The sequence below is a fragment of the Belonocnema kinseyi genome, chromosome 9 (assembly GCF_010883055.1).
Source record: "Belonocnema kinseyi isolate 2016_QV_RU_SX_M_011 chromosome 9, B_treatae_v1, whole genome shotgun sequence".
Taxonomy (NCBI): Eukaryota; Metazoa; Arthropoda; class Insecta; order Hymenoptera; family Cynipidae; genus Belonocnema; species Belonocnema kinseyi.
Window position 1 is genome coordinate 87,602,865 of NC_046665.1, and position 13,935 is coordinate 87,616,799.

The window sequence follows — 13,935 nt, forward strand, 5'->3', positions numbered from 1 at the left end:
ATATGTGTCTCAATTTTTTCTAGTGTCGAATAGTCTTAGTTATTGGCCGTTGAAAAGCAGTGTACCGGTAGTGGCGTTTTGGCCGTTTAAGGGTTAAGAAGTTTATTTTTCTACCAAAAATGACGAATTTTCAACAAAATTCTGAATTTCTAAATAATGTATTAAAACAGATAAATTTGTTTCCATATAGTTCAATCTTTAACGAAAAAAGATCTATTTTAAACCAAAGGGATTAATTTTTTACCACAACAAAAAAATTTTAAAAATTACATTATTGAGTAAAAAAGGTCAATTTCAATTTAAAATGTAAATTTTTAACCAAAAATAGTAAATCGAAATTCCTTTTAAAGGAATTTGTTTTTGACAAACTAAGAAGGAATTTTTTTAAATAACTGAATCCTTCATGAAAAATATTAATTTTCAATCCAGAATATTACTTTTCTAAAAAAAATTTCGAATTTTCTACAAAATGTAGACACTTTTAAACAAACATATGATTTTTATCTAAAAAATATAATTTTTTAACCAAAAGTAATATAAGTAGATCTTACCATTATAGAACATAATTTTTAAAAAATAGAAATTTGAAGAAAATACTTGAATTTTCAATCAAAAAGGTTCATTTTAAACCGAAACAGATGAAGCTTCAATTATTAACTTAATATTCAACGAAAAATGGGATAGTTCAGTTTTTAGTACAAAAAATAATGTAATTAAAAAGAAATAGATGAGTTCTCTGCCAAACCAGATTGTAATTAAAAATATCAATAAATTTTTAACCAAAAATGGAAAGTTAAATTTTCACTTCAATAAATTAATTTTGAAAAAAAAAATTGTCAGAAAAATGGTTGAATCCTAAATCAGCAAGATGAATGTTCAAACAAGAAGATTAATTGTCTACTAAAAATGACGAATTTTTAACCAAATCCCTAAATGTTTCAACAATTAGTCAGATTTTTAACTAAAGAAGATCACACTTTAATTTAAAAAATTAATTTTCTACTAAAAATGTCATAGTTGAATTTTCGAAAAAAAAAGAATTTTCAAAAAAATAGTAAACTTTTAACAAAAGAGATGAATTTTTAACTGAAATTATGAGTTTTTCAACTAGAAAGGCGAATTTTCAACAAATAAAGAATTGTCAGTTCGAAAATAAAAGAAGTTGTCCCAATTCTTAAACTTTTGACTATTTTTCTGTAAAACAGTTATAACACCTTTAGCCTCCATCTATCACCATAAACCAAATTTTTCACAACATCTTCACCCCACATGATAAGTTTTCAAGTATTTATTTGTTGAAAGTGTTATTTTTAATACAAAATTTCATTAATTTCAATGTAATTTGAAATATAATAATTATTAGTTTAATTTTAAAGAAAATATTTATGCTTTTTATAAACTTTAATGTGAAAAGTCCAGGGGAAAGTGGGAGACTTAACTAAGCCCGAGATTCGACAATTGGAAGAAATTTGCGTTCAATAATTTAATTTTTTTCCAACTTTGTAAGGATTTATCTACTCTTGTAATCAATATTCGTTCCCTAATAATATATCGCGTTATTCCTTACAAAGTAGTGTAACGATTTTGTATAAGTCGGTATAATGAAACAGTCATTACTAAAATTTGTATGACATTAAACACATGAACTAATATTAGGGAGACTTGACCAAGATTTTCAGGGGAGAGTTTACACTGGCAACAAGCTTATTACATGTGTTTTTCTACCTAAAAAGTCATTCATTATTATAATGCGCGTGCAAAAATTTTGCTAAATTGATTTATAAAAATTGTGCTTTAAAAATGCAAAGTTCCTTATTTAAAGAATATAATTATCTTCAACGTGAATTGCAAAATTGTAATAAACGCTATTCATCGATATTATGTGTAAATTAATTTTTAATAAGAAAAGCTCATTTGGAATAAAATACTTCAATTTCATTTTCTACCAAAAAATATAAAATTGGTTGAAATCCTATTATAAAAGATTAATTACAATTTCAGATACAGAACTCATCCCTTGTTGTCTTCTATTATTTTATACTAACATTTTGTAACATTCATTAAATATGTATAACATAGAAAAGATAGGATTTTCATTTATTCCTTTTAATAAGGATAAGGATATTTTAATATTTACAAATTATTGTTTATTATTATTATTATTATTCCAAGAGCTATTTTTAGTGTACTTGCATTCCCATAAATTTACCCATTCCCGTCACTTTTTCATCAGAGAATTATTTTTCGTCTTTTTAGTACATTTTAATCAAATCTGTTTTAACAATCTTTTTTAATATATATTATTGAAACCAAAAAGAAAAGTTTTCTAAAAAAATAGTTGAAATTTCAGCACCAACATACGAATTTAAAAAAAAAAATATTGTCGGCGAACATAGTTGAATTTTCCACCAAGCGGATTACATTTTCACAAATTGTTGAATTTTCAACCAAATAATAAAATTTTTAACTAAAAAGAGAATCGCCAGGAGGAAAGAAATACAGGAACAAAAATACGAGATAAATAAATGTACTAACAAGAATATTATATCAGTGTGGCCGCAAAGCTTTATTCTCAAAACTCTAATTTTTCAAAACCCAATTTTTCATTTTCCCTTGCCATTAATATTCAAATAACCAACAAAATCGTAATTTTTCACGAGCGAAATAAAATTCCGTAAGGTCGAAATCACCTTTTAAAGATAAGACAAAAATTATCTTTCGGGATGATGTGTCGCTGATTCATGTCCGTCCAAATTCAATTATAAAAAGTTATCTAATTTCTAGAAAACAGATGATTCATATATTATCCACCGGAACTTTAAAATGAGGAATAGCAAAGGTTACCGAAAAATATGTTTCACAAGTAATTAATAATTTTAGTATTAATAACAATAAATCAACTAGTTTTCATAAAAATGTGATACTGTTTACTATGGATAACGCCAAATTCATGACTTATATTCTAAAATGAATAAAGTCCAAATTTAAAGATAAAGTAAAGTCCTACACTTAGAAAATGATTTGAGTCAACCAACAAAAGTTTTTTTTAGCGAAATCTTTTTGTAAATAATGTATTTGGTTCATTTAACCATTTAATTTTTTGAGCACGAAATTTTTTTGTTTCGTGAGCCTATACATTGCGAAACAAAGGCCGTTAAAAAGAAAATAACGTCACATTGCGACATTCTCTGGAGTGTCATATGAATTTGGTTAGTGAGATAATCATGTTAAATAGAAGATTTAATTTTACATGACTCGTAATCTGATGACGGAAATCCGTCGATTGCGGCTTTTCCAGTTCAGTGGTTTTAAAGCAAAGTGAAATTGATGCCCTCAAATTCAAACTACACATTTACATTTAAAGAAAAACCCAGTCTAGTCGATGCTTTAGGGAGTTTTTATAGTGATTTCGTAGAACACTTTTACGCAAAAAAAAGGATTTGTTCGGAAAAAGAGTATTTTATTTCTTATTAAAAATGTTTTCCATTCTTGGTATATAAAACTCGTGAATATTGAACGAAAGTAAACTAAATAGTTTCTGACATTTTAAAAAACTCAAAAAGAGCAAAGATAAAAAAATATTATAAAAGTATTCTTTTCAGTACTGAACCCTGAGTTGTTCTTATGTCGTTGGGAAATTCATCTCTTTTGGTAGAAATTTAACGTTTATTAGTCAAAAATGCAATTACATTCTTTTACATTTTTTTGGTTGAAATTTGAAAAATTTGGTAAAAAATGTGTCTACTTTATATGAGAAATGTGAAACGATTTAATTTAAATCTAATATTAGCATGTACAATTAATTATGTAAAAAAATTTGTTCTCTCGCTCTTGTCAAAAATCTCCTTCATTCCCCACTTTTTAGAGCATTTTCACCTGTTAAACGAAGATATTTTTGATTTTCAACTGGAGAATTAATTTAAGAATTAATTTATATTGCAGGCTCAGATTCACGATGGGACCGTTAGAAGATTCTTCGCTCTCGACTATATCCTTGAAATCCACAAAATTAGCAAATAAATCGTTTAGGAAATATTTGAAATTGGTTTCATCGTGACTTAAGGCTTTGTAAAAAAATGAAGAGAAGGGGAAAAATCGTCAAAATTCTCTATTTTCAAATTTAAGGGGAAAGGAAAACCGGGCATTAGGTAAAAAAAGGGAACGGATTATGAACCATGTACAGGAAGAATCCGCAACAACAGTTTTTTTTAATAAAGTAAAAGAGCTCAAAAGTGATCATATATATGATCGAATTTTTTATAGAATGTTTTCCATTTGACTCCTACGCTCGTCATAAAATAAAAATCAATTCCAATTATGGATATACGAAGCTATTTCGAAAATTACTGTTAGATGAAAGTGAACTTTATTGCACCTTCAGTGGCCGCAATAACTCTGCAGTCTGTTCTAGTTAAGTCAAAGATAACACACTGGGGAATAAAAGAACTAGATCAAATCTATATATGTATTCGAAAAGATGCGTTATTTTTACACACACAAACACAATATTTATATCCAAGAGAAACGTGTTTTACTTGAAAATACTTCTCTGGGATATTTGCATAATATTTCCCTAACAAAATTTTATTTAAAAAATGTGCAAATTTCAACGAAGGAACTTTGTTTTATTATTTCGGCAAAAGAAAATTGCTAAATAATTTTGTCGTGCAAACAGGTGTTTTAATTTTAATCAATAAATCACTGGTGGAAAATTAAAATTATATGCAATTTAATGATTTGCTGTAATAAACACTGTTTTTTGCAAGGCCAAGAGTTTTTTACTTACTGCCATAAAATTCTCATCACACCTCGAAAGAAATGGGTTACAAAAATACACTGACTTGTTTTCAAAATCAATAAAACTATTTTGTATTTCGAATTTTTTAAACAATCCACGCGGAATATGTACCTTTATAATTTCACGAGTTTATTATGAATATTTTTTTTCAATACTTGTGATTATATAAAATTAAATAACTGTTTTTTCATTTGCAAAAGTAACTTTTTAAAAGTATAAGTAACTTATTAATGGTAACGTTTTTAGGGATTTAAACATTATATTTAATTTAAAAAGCTTTCACAAATTATATTACAATATATCCTTAAATGTATTATCACGATTGAATAATTAAATAAGTAATATTATAAAAAAATAATTACATAATCCCTTTTCGAAAGTCCATGAATTTGAATAATAATTGGAACAAATTTTTATTTTATCTTCATTTGCTCAACATTCAGTGCATATTTAATATATTAATATTTTGGATAAAAGATATTTTCCAGGTAAGAAAAACCATGTAAGGAAATAAATACATTTTTCATGGAAATCGAAAAATATATTGTTTAAAGTGAAATTACTGTGAATACTATATTAAATTCAACTTACATAGCATCAAATTCTTAACAGTTCGCCTTTTCAAAGCGAACGGTATATTTTAAATTAAAATATGAATTTTCTACTAGATCCTACTAAAATGGTGAATCTTGAACTGGACTAATTGAAGTTTTAACAAAAAAGAATCAATTTCAACTGTAAAAGGCAAATTGTCAACGAAATTGTTCAATTTTCGAGAAAAAAAAGACGAGTTGAAAAAAATTGAATGTTTAAAATTTCAATTAAAAAATTTAATTAATTTTCAACCTGAATAAGCGAAGTTTCAACAAAATAGTTAAATTTTAAATAAAAAAGACGAATTTTCAACAAACTTAAAATGACGAATCTTTAACTGAAATATCTTCAACCAAGAAATTAATCTTCAAACAAAAAAGTGAATCTTCTGTCAAAAAGACGATTTTCAAACCAAAATACATAAATTTACAAAAACATAGTTAGATTTCAAGCTAACATAGATTGATTTTCAACCAAACAGTTCAATTATAAATGAACTATTTTTTTATTAACTATAATTACCTTTTCGTTGATGATTATCAACGAAAAGCTAATTTTGTAATAAAAAGTAATTTGGAGTTAAGAATTAGTTTTAAACGAAAAAAAACTAATGTGCAACAAAATAGTTAAATTTTCAATCGAAGTGATGTTTCTCAACTAAAATGATAAATAGCCAGTTGGAAGAGTTAGATTTTAAATTTAAATTTGTTAGAAAAATTGAATTTTTTACTAAAAAAAATAAATTATCAACCAAAAATTGAATAGAAAAATTTTCAGCCTAAAAAATAGTAAACCAAAAAAATAATAATTTTAAATAAAGTAATTAAACTTTCAGGAAGAGATGGATTTTTGATTAAAATGAGGATCCTATAAGAAAAAAATTTAATTTTTAACAATGTACATAAACTTTCATCCAAGTAGTTGAATTCTTAACCAAAAAGATACCAAAAAGGCGAATTTTTAAATTAAAAAAAGGATCAATTTTCAACCAAAAATTGAATAGTTAAATTCACAGATAAAAAATAATTTTAACAACAAAAAAAACTAATTTTTAACAAAATAATTTAATTTTAAACCAAATAAATAAATGTTCAATTAAAACTATAAATATTTAACCAAACCAAATTTGTATCATAAGATTTTAACTTTCAACCAAGAAGTTGAATTCTCAAGAAAAAATTTAATAGTTCATATTTCAACAACAACAAAGAAAAACGAATTTTCAGCAGGAGTTGAATTTTTAACTGAGAAAGATTTGAGTCACAATTTGTACAAGGTTCAATCAAGAGAGAAAGATATCCAAAAGGATAAATTTTCTGTCCGAAATAGTGAATTTTCAACAAAATAGTTCAATCTTCTACTAAAAAAAGGTGAATTTCAAACAAAGTATTTAAGTTTTCAACCAGATAGGAGTAAGATAGGAGTAAGATCGGGGAGACAGTAATTTAAATTGAAATTATTCGATTTTAAAATGGGGTTTGCATTTTGAAAAAATTAAAGCTTTGAATACGGATTCACAAAATTAGAAACTGCTCAATTTCAAACGCTATTAATTTAAAAAAATGTCTAAGTAAATAAATAAGCTTAAGTTATAATTAAGTGAAAAGTAAGTTGCTTAGTGTAAACTAAGTATACATTTTCTGAGAATACAGCTTTAACGAAAAATTATTCGATTTTTAATGTTCTAAATTAAAACGATACAATTTTGTCTAGTTTTCAAAGTTTTATTGTGCATAAAATTGAAGCGAAATGTAGCGAACACATGAAAAATATGGAAAAAGTCGATAAGCCACATTTTTCTTTCAAAAAATCGCACGATCCGAGCCCTGGGTATTCGAGAAGCAAAATGCGATAATTGAGTTAAACAGAATTGCGGCATCAATCTTTGCAAACCACAGTCAAGTCACTCTTGCGTGACTCGAATGGCAGCTCTTCTCTTTTCAATTGTTAAATAATATTCTCCTTCACCTCCGGACTATATGTCTTCTTCTACACAGACAAAAGCACTTTCTCTCAACAACCGCGAATTACACGTTCTTAAGTACTCATACTGAATCCTGTGTCCTTCTTAACAACCTTGAACTTACAGTTTAACGTCTCCCTCAGTGCCGCCAGACACATTTATGTCAGCTAACGCTTCATGCCAAATTATGAGTGACATGCACTTCAACTTCAAAATAAATTGCGAAAAATACGGGCGATGTTCGATTCAGCCCTAACTACCTGCATAAGGTTCCCCCACTACGCAGCTTCTCCTCACTCAGGCTAACTGCTGCCGTCGAGCCTGGTCAGCGGGAGCCTACTTTGTACTAAATAAGAACTAAAATTCAGAATACAACATTTTTCTAACTTATTACTTTGTATATTACAAATAAAATATTCGAAACCTGTTAATTAAAGTGATTCCAACGATGTTATTTAGAATTTAAGAAATTTAAATTAGATTAACATTAAATTCAAAATCCTTTTTAACGTCCACTAATCAAATAATAGAATTCCGGAAAATAAAACCAAGAATCGAACGACCAATTTGGAAAATCACCATAAAATGGTCTTTTGTAATTTAAAAAAAGATCCCTTTGAAACAAAGAATAAAATATTTGGACAAAAATAAAAAAGAGGAAAGAAAAATGAGCAATTTGTCTTAAAAATGTAAAAATTAAAGAATAAACGTTCAAATTTATGTGAAATTGTATAGAAATTTTTTAGTATATTTTATTAAAGTCAACTACAATAGTTTTAATTTATTAGTGCAATGTTTTACTCAACTTGGGGAAATTCCGGAAAAGCTCAAACTTGGCCAGATTTGAAAACTTATTAACTAACATCATTTTGGTTATTTCTCAAAATTATCCTTAAATAATTTTGAGTTCCAAGTGCAAAAGTATGAATAGCATTCCTAGCCCAATTTGGAAACTCTTTAACAAACATCATACATTTTGTATACTGCCTAACCAATCACGTTTCACAAAATTATCCTTTTCATAGTTTACCTTGAAAGATTCCTTTATATCACGATATAACTTTTTTCCCCTTTTATAACTTGTATAACTGTTCCGCCTGGGATACTATGATGAATATTATGCCATTTGTTCATGAAATTTAAATAAAAATACTATTTTAGAACATACAAATCAGAATAAAAAGGATTCTCATAAATATTTTTGCAGTCACACGTTCAGCAATATCGAAAAATTGATTGGACTAAAATGAAAAATTTTCAATAAATTTTCACATAAATTTTCACATTTATTCTTTAATGTTCAGCTTTTTAGGTCAAATAACATATCGCTGGAATAGATATAATTCGCAGATATCAAATATTATATTTGTGAATTATTAAATGATAAATTTAAAAACCATTACAATCTGCATTTTAGCCCTCAGCTGGTATAAAGGACTCCCGCTGACCAGGCTCGGCGGCAGCAGTTCGGTAGATTGAGGGAAGCCGCGTAATGGGGAACCGTAACCAGATAGCTGGGGTGGAAGTGTCCTCTGTCCAAAACACTTTTGTACTTTTGGTGTGCACTATAGATTAAAAGATTGCATGGGACTGCAAAATATTGCATCAGTTTGCAAAAATTCCTGGAAATCTTTGGAGATTTTATAAAATCTTCGTAAAATTCCTTGAAATCTCTTAAAATCCCTTATAATCGTTAGGAATGCCTTGAAATTTTAATTAATTTCATTTGTTTCTTAAGCTCACTAGAAATTCTTTAAATCATTAGAAATCTCTGCAATCATTTAGAATCTCATGAAATTCAAAGAAATTTTTGGAGATCGTTAAAATCATTTTCAAAAAATGTATAAATGATTTGATAGCCCTTGAATATAATTTGAATTAAACTTATTCATAAAAATTATGTTTTAATAGCCCAGTTTAAATTCCTAGAAATCTTTGAAATGGTTAAAAATCCCATGGAATATTTGAAAATCCTACACATTTCTTTGAAGTCCCTTGAAATCTTTAAAAATGTAAAAATACTCTAAAATCCCTTGAAATGAGTTTCGCAATTCTTTGAAATCGTAGAAAATATTGTTTTCTCTTAAAAACCGATGAAATCTTTTTAAAATAGTTCAAATATTTGAAATATTATAAAATAATTTTAAAAGTCTTAAAATCCGTGGAACTCGCTTGAAATTTGTTGAAATACATTAAAACCTCCTATGTTAAATAAATAAATCATTTGTACTATCTCGAATTGTCGCATCAACTCTTTGACTATTTTAACATTCTTCATTTCTATACTGATTTTCTTAAATTGATTTTTCTAGAATCGCGAAAAAATTATAAGAAATTCATTATATAAAATGATTACAGCCCTATAATAAATTGCGTATAATATTCTTTCGTACGGGGGAATTACAAGAAATTGTGAAAGATTCTATGGTATTGCACAGGATTGTGCAAGATTGTAGATCAACCCCTAAAGTTAAAAAAAATTGCTGTGATGGCACGAAGTTAAAAATTCGAAATTTTTCTCTAATAGTAGCAAAATTAATTTTAAATATAGCATTTTTAATTATTAGTATTCCAATTTTTTTAAATATTCAACAATTACTCTAATTCATTAGAATAATTGAAATACATTCAAATTCTTCGATTCAAAATCGATTCACATTTCTTTCGACGTAATACATACATTTATAATTATATTTTTTCGTCCTAGAATTTAATTTTTTTTTAATAATACAAAAATTGTTCTGCTCCAAGTCAAATAATAAGTGAAAATTATAATTCTTCACGGAAATTCTCTGTTTCAAAGTACAAATTATAATTATTCAAGGAAATTTCCTATTCCAAAGCAGAATGAATTTTATTCACGATATTTTCTGTTAGAATTTATAATTATATTCACTCCTTTTTTATAAAATTTATTAAAGTGAAGGTACAAATTCTAGTCGAAAATTTCAACAAATCAGATTTGCAACAAAAACTGTTGAATAACTAACGAATTATGACATGAAACAAGGATGTTTTAGTAAATTCCCTCTTTATAAACCAGAATTAATATTATTTTACTATGTTCTAAGGCAAAATTATAATCGAAGGAATTCACGGCATAACGCTGTACAAACAAAATTTTCCAAAACACGTTTTATTGGCTTAAAAATTCTTTAGTATGCCGTTGTATCTTCTGCTGAAAAAATTTTTAATTTAAATTATTTCAACAATTTGTTTAAATATTAGAGATATGGTAAAACAAATAGCGCTATTCGATTCTGCGGAAAAAAATACATCAAATCCATGCATTGGAAAATTTTCTGCTCCACCGAATTTGCTATATATAGTAGGTATGAATATAAATTTTCTACCATGCATTTGTTTTTTTTTTTTTTTTATACAACGTTACTACTTGAGTTCATAAAAAATAGTGAAACACATCGATGCTATGTATTTTTTTAGTCGAATCGAATGACGCTTTTAGTTTTTTTATATCTTACATTTCCTATTTACGATTGAATTCATTTCTAAAATCACCTGTTCCAACTCAGAATTAGCTTTATTAACACAATTTCTTATTATAATTAAGAAATATGGTACTCATGTTTTCCAAAATTTGGAAGAGAGAAGTTTAAACTTGAGAGAAGTTTAAACTTGTGAGGATTTTTACTTGGAACAAGGATTTTTTTCAATTTCTTTGTTCTATATAAGAATTATAATTATTTTCCAAAAGCTTCCGCTGCATGTCAAAAATTTCCTGCTCCAAGTGAAATTTTAATTCTTAACAAAATTTTCTATTTTAAATTGAACCTAAACTCAACATTATAATTCTTTACAAAAATTATTAGCCTTATATAGCATGAAGTATAAATTATCATTCTCCTCGAAAATTCCCCATTCCAAGTCAGGATCATTGTAATTCTTAAGAATTACAATGATCCGATTTTTCAACACTTACAATTTTCCGATTTTTCGGCCACGTATAAAAATTCTGAATTAGTATTAATAAATTAATAAATAATGCAAAAGTTTCTCTAGGGAAATGACGTGAAATTAGTACTTTATAACGAAGAAGAATCGATATACCAAACAAACGTCTTGACGTCAAGTTACTATTTTAGTTCTCACTTCCAGGAAGAAAATTAATGGGAATTTCCTGAATTTGAACTGTTTTTCTCGGTCTTGGGCAAGATAAATCCGTTTTTTACGTTTCTTCTCAATAAGAGGGTATCTATTTATAGTTCTAAACGTACCGAAAAAATTAGCCTATTTGTACCGAAATTGCGGTATAATTTGTGCGGTAAAATTGCATATACAGATAAAAAATTTATTTTCATATTTGAAACAGCTATTCCTCAAAGACACATTTTCGATAAAAATATTTCAATATGATAAAAGAAAAGGCATCACAGCGCCAAAAGAGGTCGAAAAAAGGGTAAAAATTAAAGAATATTTTTATGTAGAAAAGAAGAAAAAACCTTTCAATTATAATTCAAATAGCAATGTTCGTCAATTTTCAACATTTTCTAACATTTTCAACAACTGACTATACAATTCAACATTTTTTTCAACATTCAAAAATTGAATGTTCATCAGTTGAACATTCAATGGTCAGTTTTCTCCACTTTTCCAGTTTCTTCAGGTATACATTTTCAATAATTGATTTTTATTGGTTAAAAATTCAATTATACATTTTTTAAATATTGTAATTGATTTAAAATATAATTTTCAATATTCAAAGTTCTAATAAATGAAAATTGAATAAAATTTAATTTTCTATATTAGTACTTCAATTATATTTAAGTGTTGGAAATTCAATCTATCATTTTCTTCAATTTAAAAAAATTAAATTTCAAAATGTCGAGAATGGAATTTTTTACCGTTGATAATTAAATTTTTTATTTTCGACGGTTGAATATTCAATTTTCCATTTTTTCAATATTAAACAATTGACTTTTTATCTGTTTACAATACAATTATCAATTTTGTTTTAACTTATTATTTTCTTCAATATTCAACAAATGAAGTATTATCTATTGAAAATTCAATTATCAACTTTCTTCCAACTTCAACAATTGAAAATTTAATTTTCAATTTTCTTCAATTTAAAACAATTGAGTTTTGACAAGCAGAAGAGTGATAATTGAATTGTCATCAGTTTAAAATTAGATTGTTGCAAATTAAAAGAAAAAACTGAATTTAATAGATAAATATTTCAATTCATAAAAAAAAAGATCGATAAAAGTTAATTTTTTCGAAAATGACTCACCATTGGCAAATAACATTTAACAAATTAATAGTCATCCAATGAATTCTCAGCGGGGAATTTATAAGATTAAAAAAATTCCAGCCCTTATCTCCTTTAAAATTGCTGGAAATCCATTCAGAGCGATATAAAAAAATCCGACGAAAAATAAAATTTTGTTAAATAAAGAATTTTTATACGTTTAAAATCGTCTCCACAATCAAGAATATTTTCTACTTTAAAAAATACCATAAATGATAATTAAATCGTCATACTTGTTTGCCCGTAAAATTATTTTAGCTTTCAAATTTCATTTAAATCCTAAATAGCTTAAAAGCGGTTAAGTAAACATTTCTTAATTTGTTAATGGTAAAACATCGAATTAAAATTTGATTTTGATAATTTGCATTAAATATTTAAAATAAAGTAAAATAATGTTGATAAAGCTGAGTTAGAAATGACATGTATGTACGTATATTCAAAGAGAAAAGGGGAAGTTTTCTGACAATAGGAGAGGAACGGATAATGGTTCAAAAAATAGGAATCCCAGGGAAATAGAGAAACTACTTTGATCCTTGTAATTTTCTTGATTTGGAACGAATTATCTAATTTTAAACAATCAATTCTAGAAAAACAATGAAAAGCGTGAATACTAACCGACACTTTGCAATCCTTCACCAACGTCAACACAGATTGATGAACGCAAATCTATCTCACTATCACTATAATTACACTATTTATCAAACGATTTCTATTTGCTCGTTACGTTAGCGATAGTGCAGCGTTTAAAATTACCCTGCTCATTCTCAAACTCTCACTTTCAAATTCAAAATTTCGCACAATAATTTGTCTTCTATCCTTTTAGTAGGTCAACTGCAATCTTGAAATCTCAGTATGGATCAAGTCTGTTCGGATTTAAAATCCAGCTCTCTTTACTCAACTCTTCTTTTTTCCAAAGGACCTTTTCAGATCTACTAGAAATGAGCGTCTCGATTGATCTGAATGTTCTAAATATTAGAATTTTTTTTCTTTTAAATGAGCCTGGATCGCGAAAATATGGAATCACGTGCTTCAGAAGAAGAGGGTGAGTAAAAATTCGAGAAACTCAAATAACTGACAACCTATCGCACACCGCGACTCACCGCATACTGTGTGACGTGACGGCAGACCGAACAGTATCCACCTGCCCCCTCTACCATCCGCACGCGCGCGCCCATCGCTCCGATTGGATCAGATGAAACCAGCCAGCATCTCCCGCCGATTCAACAAACAATTTGCTTTGACAGCAAAAAGTTTATTGACGTTGAAAACACATCCAACACTAATAGATATTACTTGTGTTTTTGCTCAGGT

General features: G+C 27.1%; 1 protein-coding gene across 1 annotated transcript in view; it reads right to left on the minus strand.

Annotated features, from left to right (window-relative positions):
* LOC117180777 (beta-1,4-N-acetylgalactosaminyltransferase bre-4-like) overlaps positions 1 to 13,709 on the minus strand; it is a 250,704-nt gene extending 236,995 nt beyond the window's left edge. Inside the window, exon 1 of the mRNA XM_033373279.1 lies at positions 13,240 to 13,709. The gene's annotated coding sequence lies outside the window, so the exon portion shown is untranslated. The remainder of the gene's footprint in view (positions 1 to 13,239) is intronic.
* Positions 13,710 to 13,935: the final 226 nt, after the last annotated feature.